Source organism: Hemicordylus capensis, chromosome 5, assembly GCF_027244095.1.
Source record: "Hemicordylus capensis ecotype Gifberg chromosome 5, rHemCap1.1.pri, whole genome shotgun sequence".
In the NCBI taxonomy this organism is placed as follows: Eukaryota; Metazoa; Chordata; class Lepidosauria; order Squamata; family Cordylidae; genus Hemicordylus; species Hemicordylus capensis.
In genome coordinates this window covers 45,042,440-45,057,778 of record NC_069661.1, presented here as the reverse complement: position 1 = coordinate 45,057,778, position 15,339 = coordinate 45,042,440, and the positions used below count along the sequence as shown (strand labels likewise).

Below are 15,339 nucleotides of genomic sequence, written 5' to 3'. Positions count from 1 at the left end.
TCTGTTGTGGCACATAGGAGATCTATCTATCTATCTATCTATCTGCTTTTTGTTACCACTATTCAGCCTCATTTAAGATTTCTTTACTTCATGAGCTGAGCTTCAGTGAGTGGGGGGGGGGCATTTTAAAATCATGTCTCTGGACCCACTCCAACCTTGCTACGCCCCTGGAAAAAGCATTGGAGACAGTATGGAGCCTTGTAGGACTCCATACCAGAGCTCTTGTTTTGAAGAGCAACAGTCTCCAAGCAGCACCATCTGGAACCCACCCAAGTGGTAAGAATGGAATCACTGCAAAGTTGTGCCTCCCACTCCCAACCCATTCAGATGCCCCAGAAGGGGAAACCACGGTGTATGGTATTGGGTATTGAAAGCCGCTGAGAGATCGAAAAGGATCAACAGAGTCACACTCCCGCTGTCAATTCCTAATTGGAGATCATCCAACAAGCCGACCAAGTCTGTCTCAACCCCATAGCCTGCTTGAGAGCCAATTTGAAATGGGTCCAGAGAATTTTGTTTACATAATTTGGAGCATCACCCACTCCAAAGTTAGCAAATAAACATCTAGCGGTGTTACTTTATGCTGATGAAGCTGTGATTTTACCATTGTTCTTTACTGGTTTAAGGAGAACTTTGTGGTCATTTGACTTTTATTGCAGAGAGGGGTGTTTGCAGATTAATTATAATAAGACTAAGATAATGGTCTTTGCAAAAAGACCTAGAATATTTAAGTGGTTTATCGATGCATAAAATCAAACAAGATGCCTGTTTTAAGTATTTGAGAGTGATCTTTCAAGCCACTCAAAATGCCCAAGTATTTTTGTCACACAAAATGTTCAAAGGAGCATAACAGCAATTGTGTCTTTTTTCCACATTCATGGAGCTCAGTATATTCCAGCAGCTATAAAATTATATAAAGCCAAAGTTCTGGCACAACTCTTATACGGGGTGCAATGTAGCCCTTGCTATAACTTTGCTGTATTAAAGGTTATACAATCTAAGTTTTTGAGGATATTACTTCAGGTAGCCCAATGCTCCCCAGATGTGATCCTTCAGATGGAGGTATAGAGACTAGGGCTTGGATAATTATTTTTAAATTTTGGTTGAGGTTAATTTTCCCCCTAGAAGGGTTGACCCCTGTAACTTAGGTTGATACTTTCCATTCTAGCTGGAAACAACGGATAGAGGATGAGTTATCCTTATATGGGCTGTCTTCAGATTTTTAATAATCTCTTTAGGATTTGAACAGGCTAGTAAACTCAAGATTAGGGTAGGGGCACAGAGAGAAAGTGGATTACATTAGAAAATGCTGACATGTTTTTACTGCTATTAATGCAGCAAAACAGCCCTCTTGACATAAAAATTGAAGACTGACCATCAGAGATTTGAGTTGTTGTTGTTACATTTATATCCTGCTCTTCCTCCAAGGAGCCCAGAGCGGTGTATTACATACTTGAGTTTCTCTTTCACAACAACCCTGTGAGGTAGGTTAGGCTGAGAGAGAAGTGAGTTGGGTCCCTTGCTTTGATAATGGATTTTGGCTGAGAAAATTATAGTGGGGGTGGGGTGTTGGTTAGGGTTGAGAAAGATCAATTTTGACTAGATTTTATAGATATAGGGATTATAATATGCAATAAAATGCAAGAGAAGCCTCCCACTAGAGCAGTGCTTGCAAGTGAATAATTTAATATGAAGAGTGCTCCTGACTATTGTAATGTGTATATATAAATTTAGGTTCTTATATTGTTGAAACATATTATTGCAGTGCTCCTGAAGCAGGCACATTCCTAAAATGCATTGGACATAGGAAATTTGTAATACATTTAACATTACTTGTACTTTTTTTTGGACATTCATCTCCCCTTGTTGGTATCTTTATTTTGAGTGCCACCCACTTTTCCTTGCTTATGAAGGAGTAGTAAAGCTTCTATTTTAAAATCAGAAGTGACAGCCACTATAATTTGTGTAGCATCTCATAGGCGGTAGAGCTTCAGTGGCAAAACCTCGCATACATAAATTCCCAGATTCAGTCCCCGGTATCGCTAGTTAAAAGGACGTCACTATAAGCTCCCAGGATTGCCGAAGGACCTCTGCTTTGGAGTGGACTGGACAATATTGAGCTAGATGGTCGGATTCGGGATAAGGCAGGTTCATCGCACCAGACAGGCTTAGTCTCTTCTGCTCTGGAACCACGGACGTGTGAAGACTGTTTGCGGCTGTGCGTCAAACTCAAAAGTCTAACTTCAGTTGTCCCGGCACAGGGAAAGGTCGAGTGAGAAGGGTTAAGCCCCCGTGAGCCCTAGCACCCAGCCTCCTACCGTGCATTAAACAGACACCCCCTCGCCTATAGCGTTCACGGTTAATAACGCCTCTGCGGCTGCTGCAGCAAGCCCGCCTCAGAGCGCGTGAGGGGTGGGCTGCGCTCCCTTTGGGACAATTGACACGATTTGGGGAGGGGAGGCGGCAGGGGCAGGCGGCTGTGATAGGCTTTCGCCTGGCGTTGCACAGGCGCCTGGTTGGTGCTCGGCGGCCCCGCGCGCTGTGTGTGCAAGAGCGTGTGTGGCAGCCGGGCCAGGGAGGGAAAGTAGCGGGAGGGGTGTGTGGGGGGAGCGGCTTTTCCAGGCTGCACTCAAGTGACATTCGGCGCAAACAACACACTCCTAACTCAGCCAGCCGGGCAGGCAGCGAGCGAGCGAGGCGCGCAAGAGAGTCGCCATCCCCTCAACTGGGTTAAAAACAAAAACCAGTCACCATCCTAATCGTCTCACTATACGGAGCACCGGTGGAGAGCAGCTGAGGGAACCTCTCTGCCCCTTTTACCAGCTTTATCACGCAATATTTTTATCCCCCCATCACCACTTCTACCCTCTTGGGAGGTTCCTTCTGCCTCTGTGAAGGGACTCCTGAAGAATGGGAAGGACCTGCTCGGGTTTAGCCTGCCGTTCTTCTCCCCGCTAAAAGGGGGCTAAAGACCCCGTCCGCTGCCCAGCGTGACTCGCGTGACCGTGGGGGCTACGACTTAGAGGGACATTTTCCTCCACTCCTTGCTGGGGAAGGAGGATTCGCAGAGGAAGCCCCAGCAGACTCGGTCCTCCTCGGAGCCCGTCTTGGGGCGCACTCCCTGCCCGACCCGCCGGACTCCACCATCCGCATCTTCGCCTCGGACGCGCGCGAGGAACTACTTGAGGAAAAGTCGGCGCGGGCCAATCAAGGCTGGCCGTTCAGGTAAGCAGAAAGCAAAGAGCCGTCGAGAGAGCGGGAGCGAGCTTTATGCGCGGTTTTCAGGTCGGAGGCAGCCTCTGGCAGTCCGGGCACGGCAGATGAATTGTGTTGACACGGAGCGCTTTGCGCTGGAGAAGCCAGGCTCTCTCGCCCGGCTGGGGGCGCTCCAAGAGTAGCAGGCTCCTCCGCGGGAGCAGAGCAGGGCTGGGAGATAGGGAGCCGGCGGCTGTAGAAGGTGGAACTCCAAGCGGCGCGGGGCGAGGGGAAGGTGAGGCGTGGGAGCGCGCCATCGGCGGTGGCACGGCTCCCCCGAAGTTCCCTGAGTTGTGCGCCCCAGAATCTAGCTTCAGACTCGCCCTCCGGGGGCGACCATGACAGGAAGTCCTGAGACACAAGTCTCCACCCAACCCATCGGTTGGGGTGCTTGGCTAGCCCTGCACCTGGCTTGCGACCCGAGGGATCTCCCGTCCAGGCTCAGCATCAGTTCCGAGGCGAATGGGGAACGGGCCGGATGAGAGAGAAAGGGACGCGTTGGGACGCAGTGGGCCAGTGGGATTGGCCTTATTGGGTTCGACTCTGCGGGAGTGTCGGATGCTAGATCAATTAAAGTGGACTTAGGAGTGCCGGACTTGGGGTGCTGTAAAAGCGGCCCAACCCCCTCCCATGCCCACACTATCTCAGTGCCTGCTTCTGGATACTCTGAGAGTTCTGATTCGAATGTCAGAAGATCCCAGGACGGGAGTGCTCCTTATTCTAGATTAATTAATTCGTTACATGGTATAGATTTTTAAAATATATATATATTATTTCACGTGTGGGGATGGGGATAAATTTGGCCGAGCAGGTTGGTGGTTTGATCTTCCATGGAACAAGCCCTCCCCCAAAGAAGGCGCAATCCTGCTTCATTTCTGTGAGAGTCGAGTAGGATGACGCCCGGCGCCGCCGCCTCTAATGCTTGATGTTCCCTCTCGGCCCCTCAGTCTTCGTATGAGGCAAATCTCCCTTATCCTGCTGGTGATCTTCCTCTCATATCCTCTTCTCTTTGGGGCGAGTATCGTTTCCTTCTCGATTTTGTCAAAGCGTTGTTTTCTCGGTGCCACTGGAAGGGAAAACGGGATCAACTCGAGTTCAGCTTCGCCAGCGCCGGGGTAGCGGGTAGGGAGGGTACGGGGAGGAGCTCTTCCAGTGAGGCGCAGTTCCACAGTCGTACTCTGGTTTGCCCCATAGCCTCCCTCCCCCCCACGTCCCATGTCCCGAAGGCTGCAGATGTTCTTGATGCAGCAGATGAGGGGGGCTGAACAACGTCCCACTAGCGAGCGAATCTACATCAGGAGCAAAAGTTAGCCACTGGATAGAAAGCAACGTAGTCACCCGTGATTAGTTTTCAGGAGACTCAGTTTGATTGTGTTCGGGTAGCAGAAGAGTGTGCTTGTTAGTCCAGGAGTTCTTAAACTTGGTTCCCCAGATGTTGTTGGACTACAACTCCCATAATCCCAGCCACAGTCAGGAAAGGCTGGGGATGACAACTGGGAAACCAACTTTGAAAAGCTCTGTGTTACACACACACAGTCTTTCTACACCCCGCTAGTGGAAGGAACAATCCTCCCCCATTGGAGCATTAGTCTCTATGAAACTTCTTCATAAAAACACAGTTGTTTAGGATTTTATGGCATGTTGTTTTCAGGAAGATAATGATTGTGAAAAGAAAGGAACACACAAAAAAGACAAGAAAATAAAGAAGGAAGAAGTTGGGAAGATACACCCTGGTCTTTAAATGTAGCTTGTTTTCTTCCTCTTCCCTCTCCTTCCAGCAGCATGACCCTACAGCTGTCTCCAAACTTTTCCTGCCTAACCACTTGCAGGATATGGGACTCTGGCACTTGCCTCTTTGCCCACATCACCACCACAGCCTGACCAAAGTAAAATCCAAACAAGCTCCTTCATGCTGGAATTTAAACAGTTATTTAAAATGTTGCCAGAATATGTGCAGGGATTTTAACTGTCCTCATTCTTTGAGTCACTTTGGTTTCTTTAGCCTGTTTAAATGAAAGCTGGTGTTAGAGATGAGTTTTGGTTTGTGCTTTTTCAAAAGCTCATATATTTTTAAGGAGCAGAAAAGAAGAAACAATTTTTTTTAAAGCTGCCATAGAAAGTTACATTTTCAATCCTCTCCAAGTCCTTAAACTAGTAATTTATTTCTAACCAAACAATCTATAGCAACAAGCTTGCCTTTGGAGAATGTTGGTTTTTCTTGTTTGTTTTCACTCTATAACTTTTGGAAAATTCCATGGATTCACCTAGCAATTGGGTCTGGCAGTTGCCCTGTTTTAACTCATAGCAATTAAAGGAAAGGCGCTAGAAAGATGTTGCTGTGTGAAATGAGTATGAAATATGTGTGGCTTGTATTACACATTTATTTCAAAAGTGGAGACTGTTGACTATAAAGTACCTCTTAATCACTTGCAGATACAACTTTTATCTCTCAAAGAGTATATAATTGAAGAGTAACCCTGCTCTTAAAAAAGCTTTCACCACAAGATTATTTGTTCTGGACCTATTTAACAGTCATGTGGGAAAGTATCATATCTTCCTCAAGCTGGTTAGCTTATTGTTATAGATAAATACAATATTCTTGCCAATGCCAGAGAAAGAGAATGCTGCCTATGAAACCACCACAGTGGGTCACTCTAGTAAAGGGGAGTTAATTATTGGGTGTAGGAGAGGATAGTTTAGTTTCTGGTTTCTCCCTACCTGCCTGTAAAAAATATTTTGAAGTGGCAATTTCTAGTAAAGTATTTGTTTACAGTGAGAAGGCCATTTTAAATAATTCTACAAAATCACAGTTCTCATGTTACTTATGTATTCTGCTCCACAGGGATGCTGATTGCTTTGCAAGAAGACAGGAAGCCCATTACTGCAATACTTTATTTATTTTATTTAACATATTTGAATACCACCACTACCGAAATTTCTAAGTGGTTTACAGCAATAAAACAAACCAAGAGGTTTTAAAACAAAACATAGAAAAAAGTTCAAATTAAAATAATACAAATAAAATGACCAAATAGCTAAAAAGCTTGACTAAAAAGAGATGTTTCTATTTCATAGTTTCTATTTCATACAGAACCTACAGAATAGTTTCTACTTCATACAGAACCTATTTATTTGCTAGCCAGTACCAGGCAAAGGGTTTGTAATATTACTATAGGATCAAGTCCCAATTACAGAATTTTTCTCAGGAATCTGAGTCACTACTGCATATACTCAGTTCTGTATCAACTGATTTCAAATTCAATGAAACCAATATCACTTGAATTGCTCCAGATGTTCACTGGTTTAACAGAACCTGCACCAAAATTTCTAGTATCAAGCTGATATCATCAGATGTTTATCCAATACAGACAGTTTTTTATATATCAAGCTTTGCATGATTATTCAGAAGTATGTTCAACTATTTTCTATGAGGCTTATTCCCCACTAAGCCTGCACAGCAGTTGCTTTAAGTTGTAAGCTTATGAACACTTATTCACAAGTTACCTCATTGAACATAGTGACATGTACTTCTTAATATACCTACAGAGGATTGGACTGTAAGTCTGATTTCACCTTTCATAAAACAACTCAATGACAATTTGTTTAGTGATGATGGTTGCTATAAAACGTAGAATATATGTTGCAATTCTTAGCTTGTTCATGGCCATATCTGATATCTGCATCCATGGAATACCTTTCAGAATGGATCCTGTAGAGGCATTCCAACATATAACTGGATAAGTTATATGTTGGAATGCCCACACAACTCAAATATTAATATGTGAACTGGAATTATCAAGAATCCTGGATCAATCTCCTAGGATAATAGTAGAGCAAATTGTGTGAATGAAACATTGTTCAATCTTTCCCCATCTTTTATACCTACATGTTCCTTCTCATTCCCAACTTTACCCTCTGGTGGTCAACCATTTATAATTACTATGCTTTGATTATATCAGGCAAAACTGCATATCTTGGTGGACTCTAGAGCAATGACCAATCTTACTGATTTTACTAGCCATTTCTGGTGAAACAGAACACAATTTTGAACCAATGTGTCCAATAAAAAAAAATGTTTTTATTATAGCACAAAGTGAAAAACAGCAGGTTGCAAATTTCCTGTCTTTATTAACTTGTCTTCTCTGATCCACTTAAAACAACAGTGAGTAGAAATATACATTTTAAATGGAATGCTGGTTTATAGATTTGGAACTGTCTAGCACTTTTGCAATTGGGGAGCAAGTAAGATTGTTCAATAAATTTAGCACACAAATTTTTTTAGCACAAAAATTGCTTTTTTTCTGCTGATTTAAAAATAATCAGAAACTTGACATGTTATTTAAATTCTTGTTTCTATAGGTTGTGTTATTTTAAAAGGAGTGAATGGGATCAATTTTCCCTTTAGCATTTTGACATTTCAAAAGTTAGCTATTTCTCACCTTGAATAAACTCCAAAATATGTATGAGAAAATATCTGGCATAATTTATTGACATGTTGGCTTTTTGTTAAGAACATGATGTCTGCAGTGTTCTCATCACTGATTTAGGGTAAAAATACACTTAGTGAAGCATGCAACGTTAAAATACAAAAGTACTTTTCTAATTTGAGGGTATGATTTTGTTCCATGCATGTTAGGCAGATGTTTGATAGTTTGCTGATGACTGCATGTATTTTCAACCAGGACTATATGACAGCACACAGCAGAGCATTGCTTGGCAGCGGCTCCATGGACACACATGCATCACGATGTGCCTCCTTTCATGTAACATGACCCTCCTTTCTGTTATATATGAATGAACTATGTTCCCTTATTTCTAAACATGTTCAGAGCCACTTTCCATGTTAACTTTCTCTTGGGAAATAGTCAAATATAAAGCTGAAAACAGTTATTGAAGTTTATCTGCTGTACACATGTTTCAGATTCCCATCGAACTATTCACACAATGATAAAGAGTAAGACCACAGTCTTTTAGTCTTGTCACAGCTGATTCTCTATACAGGCTTTAAGGACAGGTCAGAAAAAAGCAATGCAGTGCAGTAAAGTAGCTGCTGTTATGCAAATGAAACCCAAGAGGCAATGAACAAGTCTGTGAAGGATTTCTGCTTTAGGAACCTCAGAACTTGTCTGCTGTCATGCATTACTACTAAGGAGTGTTTAATGTGAATCTGACCAGTAGCATCTGTTTAAGATATGCTGAGTAATCACTGCAGCACCTGAGCTATTGTGGCAGAAAGTGTCTCAGACTGAACAGGGGTTACATTGTGCCATTTCAATTTACAGTAAAACAAAATATATGTAGACAGAAATAAGGTTGTATACCTGACTGTTTTGACTGTTGCATATGGTGGTGATTGGTGCTGATGGACAACTTGTGCCTTCCCTTGCCCATTATTCTTTATCTTTGTTTGTACAAATGAACTTTTGATGAATGGACATTTTTGAAACTAAGATAAAATTCAGCAAAATAAATTGTCCAGTATTCAAAAATATAGCTTTCCAATACAAGATGCAAACAATATAAAGTAACTGCAGTTCTTAAAACACTGTCAATTTTAAGGCAGCCTCATCAGTTGTCTCAGCACTGAGAGTCTGGTGGTTAGCAATACAAATTGGTTGATTTAAAAGGGGGAGATATACAGGTGAAACTCGGAAAATTAGAATATCGTGCAAAAGTCCATTAATTTCAGTAATGCAAATTAAAAGGTGAAACTGATATATGAGACAGACGCATTACATGCAAAGCGAGATAAGTCAAGCCTTAATTTGTTATAATTGTGATGATCATGGCGTACAGCTCATGAAAACCCCCAACTCCACAATCTCAGAAAATTAGAATATTACATGGAACCAATAAGACAAGGATTGAAGAATAGAACAATATCGGACCTCTGAAAAGTATACAGTGTACTGTGCTTGATTGGCCAGCAAACTTGCCTGACCTGACCCCATAGAGAATCTATGGGGCATTGCCAAGAGAAGGATGAGAGACATGAGACCGAACAATGCAGAATTGCTGAAGGCTGCTAATGAAGCATCCTGGTCTTCCATAATACCTCATCAGTGCCACAGGCTGATAGCATCCATGCCACGCTGCATTGAGGCAGTAATTGCTGCAAAAGGGGCCCAAACCAAGTACTGAATACATATGCATGCTTATACTTTTCAGAGGTCCGATATTGTTCTATTCTACAATCCTTGTCTTCTTGGTTCCATGTAATATTCTAATTTTCTGAGATTGTGGAGTTGGGGGCTTTCATGAGCTGTACGCCATGATCGTCACAATTATAACAAATTAAGGCTTGACTTATCTCGCTTTGCATGTAATGCGTCTGTCTCATATATCAGTTTCACCTTTTAATTTGCATTACTGAAATTAATGGACTTTTGCACGATATTCTAATTTTCCGAGTTTCACCTGTAGAAGAACAAGACAAGTGCATTTCCCCCCCTTAGGTAGCTTTGAAGGCACTTTTGGGGGGGGAAATCACAGTCTGATATAAATGGTAGATCTATATTTCAGATGTAGATATCTTTAAAAAATATGACCTGATGTGTTGCCGCACTGCTAACAGCCACAAGCTAACTTCCCACGATCCCTGTAAAATGTATGTTGACTGGACACAGAAGCTTATGTGAAAGGTGTTGGAGCATTTGTCTTTGATTTGCAAAAGATTTTTGAAAGCTCAGACCTGTCCTTTTCTGGGTGGGTTTTTTTAAAAACCTGTCAAATATGTTCTGAAGGATAGTGATTAAACAAATAAACAAAAATCTCATTCTGTAGAAGGATACACTTCACAATTATATAAAAGACCAACTTCTAGGCTTCGCCTGTCAGTTTAAAACATTGCTAGAAAAACAAGCCAAAAATCTAACTGAAGTTTAGATGAAGGAGCGCCAGGACTATGTTTCACTTTTGTGGTGCTTTCATGCAAGGAAGCGACAGCCTTAACCACAGAACATCTGGGTCCTAGCTTCTGTTACAGTAGAGCTTTTTTGGGGAAAAGCATGCCTTGTTTGACTGTGCATTCAAGGCCATTAAATTTTGCACTAGTTTTAAAAGCATTAAAAACGTTGCATCACTCTTTCCTAGAGGCTATTTCCAGTCCTCTCTTTAAGACTTTTCTCTTTGGTGAAAGCTTAATTTAATGTGATTAATATACAGGTATTTATATTATTCCCCAGCCCTTGTAAAAAAAGAGATAGTTCTACTAATTATTGCATTTAAACATGTATATTTAGTATTTCACACTGTTTGAGATTTTTTTTAGTGCTAGAGGCAATATAACAGAGACATCATATTCTAACTTGGCTAATACACAGAAATCAGTACTGTTATTAAATGACTCTGTGCTGCCTTAAAAAACACATTTGTTTGTGTTTGTTTCCTCTGTGTCTTTCATTCTGTACTCATAAAGTGGACTTTAGATGTATAGAAAAGTGTGTCTCCTTGAAAGAAAACAGGCAGAATGTGTGTTTTCATATGCTCTATGGTAGCAGTAAGTTCAAGACTGGTGGGGTTTTTTTGGTTTTTTTTTTTTTTTTTTAGGAATGTTATCTTTATTACTTGATCTTAAAAAATCTGTAAGTACCTGTAGACTTTTTAATATAGGCCATGTTTCTCTTACCAGACATATACAGTTGTGCAACACTGTTGTCTAACATACTGTAAAACTCTGCATTTCAGTGTTCATTGATATGCCTAGTCTTAATGGTATATAAAAACATGTCTATTATTCTGTACTCATGAGCAGTGGAGCAAGTGAGAATAAAATCAATAAAGCTGCAATTACAATTAGATGCGGGAAATACTCCAATCCTTAATATATTTATTCAGAAATATTATTATTATTATTATTATTATTATTATTATTATTATTAATTTGATTTCTATACCGCCCTTCCAAAATGGCTCAGGGCAGTTTACAAAGAGAGATAACAAACAAATAAGATGAATCCCTGTCCCCAAAGGGCTCACATTCTAAAAAGAAACATAAGACACACACCAGCAGCAGTAACTGGAAGTACTGTGCTGGGGGTAGATAGGGCCAGTTATTCTTCCCCTGCTAAATAAAGAGAATCACCATGGTAAAAGGTGCCTCTTTACCCAGTTAGCAGGGGGCTACCTAAATAGGCTACCTAAGTTCAGTGGGACTTGTTTCCATATGTATGCTGCTGCCAGACTGGTCTCCGGGACTTCCCGAAGAGACCATATTACTCTAGTTATAAAAGAACTGCACTAGCTAGCAATAGGTTTCTGGGCAGAATACAAAGTGCTGGTTATTACCTATAAAGCCATTAATGGTTTGGGCCTAGGGTATTTAAGCGAACGCCTTCTTTGTTATGAACCCCACTGCCTATAAAGATCTTTAGGAGAGATTTGTCTGAGGGTGCCACCAGCTCATCTGAAGATGACTCAAGAGTGAGTCTTCTCTGTAGTTGCCCCAGAGCTGTGAAACGCACTTCCTGCTGAAATTAGAGCTGCTCCATCCCCATTCCCTTTTAGGAAACAACTAAAGAAACATCTCATTAGCCAAGCTTTTTAGCTATTTAGCAGTTATTATGGATATGTTTTAATATGTTCTGTTTTCAAATTTCTTGGTTTGTTGTCTTGTTGTAAACCACCTAGAGACTTTGGTAGTGGGCAGTATACAAATATGTTAAATAAATAAATGCCGCTTTATGTACATTTGCTTGAGTGAAAGCCCCACTGAACTCAGTAGGACTTACTTCTGAGTAAACATGCATAGGACATATGAGCTAAGGTTTGCAGCCTTAAGTGTAAAATATACCTTGTTCATGGAAAACAATCACTGGAAAACAATTACTGGAGCAGCAGTTGGTGGCACAGAGTAATGTATAAGCTATACTCTTGTTTTGACAATGTGAAAGGAACTCTTTTTTGTCCCCTTCTCACCAGCAGATTTTTCCTTGACTAGAGGTCTGTGTCTGGCTAGTGATTTTTGTGATTTTCTGTGTCTCTGATTTTTAAGGCAAAAATGTTTTGTATGCACAGATATATTTGCTTAATGAGTTTCTTGTAGTACACAAGGATCAAACTAAATTATGCATATTAGAAAGAAATATGAAACATGAGGAGATTATTTGTTATTTTAGAAAACTGCAGTGGGGTATCACTATGGGAACAAGTATTTTCAGTTTAAATTGATGAACTGCCCATGGGAAGAAATCAAAACTCAAGACTGGGTATGACATGAAACTGGAGGAAGTCAGCTGTTGAATCTATAGGGAAGGAGAGCAAACAAAAACTACAATCTGCTTCTTAGAGGATTAATTTATTAACCTTAGAATTATTATTATGAATGTAAAAGATTAAAAGGTCATAATGAATTGGCATGCAGAACCACAACTGTTCCACATTATACACTCAGAACCTTGCATTCTTGCAACAGTTTTATTTTGCAACAGGTTCATATATGATTGAAGGAAGATGTTGCCATATACTTGCCTTTTATTCGGTTTGCCTCTTTTAAATTTAGCTAATAATATAATATACACTGAGTCAATAATACATTGATGATAATTGCAGTTATTTGCTGTTATTTAATATAATATACAAATATAGGTGCCCACTTGTAGTTTAATATTTTTACAATTTGTTCACACTTGTCATTCACCCATTAGCAGGTAATTTGCCCCAAGTGTCAGCTCCAATTGGACATATGTGTTCAGGGCTAATCTATACTTAAACTTTAATAATTTATTAATGAGGACACATTAATTCTTGTTACCTGACTTTTTGAATTCCATAACCTATGCTTCCCTTCTTGGTCACAAAAGTGGAGTTAGAAGAGCATTTCTGTCTGTTTGTTCCTTTAAAAATACCTACAGGCACAGGATATTAGTGCATGACACGTATGTTCAATTTCTGATCCTCTCTGTGTTTACTCAGAAGTAAGCTTAACTGGTTTCACTGGAGCTTACTTCCAAGCAAGTGTGCCTAGGATTGAAGCCTTTGTCTAGGAAGAGCAGCATTGTGTTCCACTACAGTACATAGACTATGGATGTGACCAGGCTATATTATGGGACAGTTCATTTGTGTTTAATAAATAAAAGAAAGGCTTCCTTGTGTTGCATAACAACGAGGGACATCTGAGATAAATATAGGTTTGCACAATGGATATATGCCTGTTGCAATGCAATCCAATGGCAGTCCACTAGTTAACACAATTGCAGAATAGAGTTCTTTGGGGAATATGCTTTGTCCACAAGATAGTGTAGCTATTGATTATAGACAATTGGATTCTGGGTGGTAATTCATGATTGGGCACCTATTGGGCATGATGCCTACCTCCTTTGGGACAGAATGAATCATGCTGCATTTGGTTCTTGTAACTGCCAATGAAATATCTAAGTGAAGCTTATTTCTACCTAGAAAGGTCCCAAATGTTGCTGTTACTTCCTATTCAACATTATATAGCAGACCATCATATACCACAGGGACTCTGAATAAATCCCACTAATTGAAGGTAATTAATTGTTAAATGGCATTGTGGTGTTTATGATAACTCCAGTTTAATCGGAGTTGTAATTTGAGCTCTAGATAATAGAATCTAATAATTGAGAGGCTGCTTGTTTATAATACTCCAGAGATCAGGCATACTGATGTTGTTCCCAGGAAGTTTTTCACACAGGACTTTTAAAGCCCTTTAGCTGTATCTCGTCTGGAATGGAGGGTGTGTGTTCACATATTGGGCAGATTTACCCCAAAGACCCTGCAAGCTATTGGGGAGCACTTCACACACAATTCGGGTTTTTCACTCTGCGTTAGAGTGCAGCCTGATTTATATCCGGGGTAAAAAAAATCCACTTTTTGTGTCTGTTTTTTGGGGATAACTTTTAGTTCACAGTAAAGCCTAGCGGAAAACTCACAGTAAAGCCTGCTGTGTGGAGAACTCCCAGATGCAGCAATCTAACAACAAAAATAGCAATAGTTCTTTTTCCCCTCTACTTCATGTGTTCCATTTCTTCCCAGCTGTTCCTAGATCTGCTGCTCTTGCCACATATGAATAGCCTTCTAGAGAAGAACTGTGATGGATTACTAGATAGATGCGGATTCATGGATAGTAATAATGATGCTTTTAATTGCTGTCAGAATTGTTTGTGATGGTAGTGTCTCATGGTTAAACAAGGTTTACTAGTTTATGGTTGATAGAGTAATGTGTATTAGGTGATTTTCTTTTTCTGTTGAAGTAACTTTGGAGATTATGTATTTTTAAATGCAGTGATTGTAATATACAGACATATAGATAGGAGTAGCCCTCTAAAACATTCTCACTATGTTGTAACTCACCCTAAGAATTGTGATGGCATTGGGTATAATTTCTAGGTCATCCTCCTTTGCCTGCGTGCAGGTACAGAGAATCAGGCTTATCAACAGAAAAATAGGACCTGTTCCTCTTGCCCAACTAAGCCACAAATGAATGTTCTGTTTCTTACTCTAACAGTAAGAAACAGAACATTGTAAATTAACAGTGTATGAATTTTTCTGCAACAGTGAGCATGGCCACTGTCCTCCTGCTATATTAATAAAAGAACAGCCATGCTGTTCTGCACTGTGTGAAAAGTTAAAGTACAAGGGCACTGGGAGCAGTTTAGCAACATTTTCCACCCAGAAGCACTCTCAGATAATAATGGTATTATGCTTAGCCTGCTCTGCTAAGGTATGTATATTCAATATTCTGCAGTTTGATTTACATTTGTAAATTTGAAGGGAAATGATTGCTTGCTTAGCTACTGTGCTATCTATTTGGAAAAGGAATAAGAATAAAGAAATGTTGTTATATTTATTGGTATTAAACACTTAGAGGAGTTGACTTTTCTTCCTACAAACATCAGTATATTGCCGGTCGTTTTAGGGACTTAAGCCATACCATCATTTTGAAACTTTTCCACCTCGTCATGCTGCTGTTCAGTTCGGAAGCATTTATATTAATGTGTTTATATTCAGACTGTCTAAACTGATCACCCTGTTTTGAAATCTAGAAACCTGATGCAAATTAAGCTGTTTACAGATTGAGGTGATGACAATGGGTTAGGAAAGCCAAGCATTTTGGGCTGCCAT

At 40.5% G+C, this 15,339-nt stretch overlaps 1 protein-coding gene across 3 annotated transcripts in view; it reads left to right on the top strand.

Moving 5' to 3' along the window:
• The first annotated feature begins 2,958 nt into the window (after positions 1–2,958).
• NDNF (neuron derived neurotrophic factor) overlaps positions 2,959–15,339 on the top strand; it is a 45,522-nt gene continuing 33,141 nt past the window's right edge. The window contains exon 1 of one of the 3 annotated variants that reach the window (XM_053257149.1): positions 2,959–3,225. The gene's annotated coding sequence lies outside the window, so the exon portion shown is untranslated. Of the gene's footprint in view, positions 3,226–3,271; positions 3,491–13,675; positions 13,745–15,339 lie in introns of those variants that run through there. The other 2 variants (XM_053257147.1, XM_053257148.1) reach the window with 2 other exon arrangements.